Source organism: Octopus bimaculoides, chromosome 4 (genome assembly GCF_001194135.2).
Source record: "Octopus bimaculoides isolate UCB-OBI-ISO-001 chromosome 4, ASM119413v2, whole genome shotgun sequence".
NCBI lineage: Eukaryota > Metazoa > Mollusca > Cephalopoda > Octopoda > Octopodidae > Octopus > Octopus bimaculoides.
In genome coordinates, this window is record NC_068984.1 from 78,937,565 (window position 1) to 78,938,338 (window position 774).

Below are 774 nucleotides of genomic sequence, written 5' to 3' on the forward strand. Positions count from 1 at the left end.
ATTAACAGGTACTTATATTATCGAGCCCGAAAGGATGAATAAAAGGTAAAGTCGATCTCCGCGGAATTTGAACTCAGAACGTAAAGATGGTCGAAATGCCAGTAAGCATTTTGCGCGGGGTGCTAACGATTCTGCCAGCATGCCGCTTTAAGGTAATATAAATATTGGCTTCAGATTTTGGCACAAGGCCAGCAATTCCGGAGGAGGATCTAAGTCGATGACATCGACCCCAGGGCTCAAATTCCACCAAGGTCGACTTTGTTTTTCTTTCTTTTAGGGTCAATGAAACATGTACCAATTGAGCACTAGGTCGATGTAATCAACTTACCTTCTGCTCTTAACCTGCTAACCTTGCGCCAAAATTTGAAATCCATATCAAATTCGTTTAACAACATGGTTACATTCTCTCAACCCTTCATGGGATATGAAACAAACCAAACCGAACTCATTGATACCGTATAGTCCATGTGACTTGTTGCTCACTGACGAGTGCACTGGAGCTGCATGAAACCAATGGGCAAGTGGCATAAAATTAATATCTGTAATAATATTAATATTTGTGATTTCACGTGATTCTTGCGAGTATATTTGCACATATATATTAGATTACATTATAGTACGCTCTGTATCGAATATTGGACTCCGTTTCTACAGGATAAACCTATATTGCAAGATTTATTAGGAAATATTTGTATACGTACATGCTTATATTTATGTATGCATGTACGATTGTACGCACACACACACACACACATATATATATATATATATATA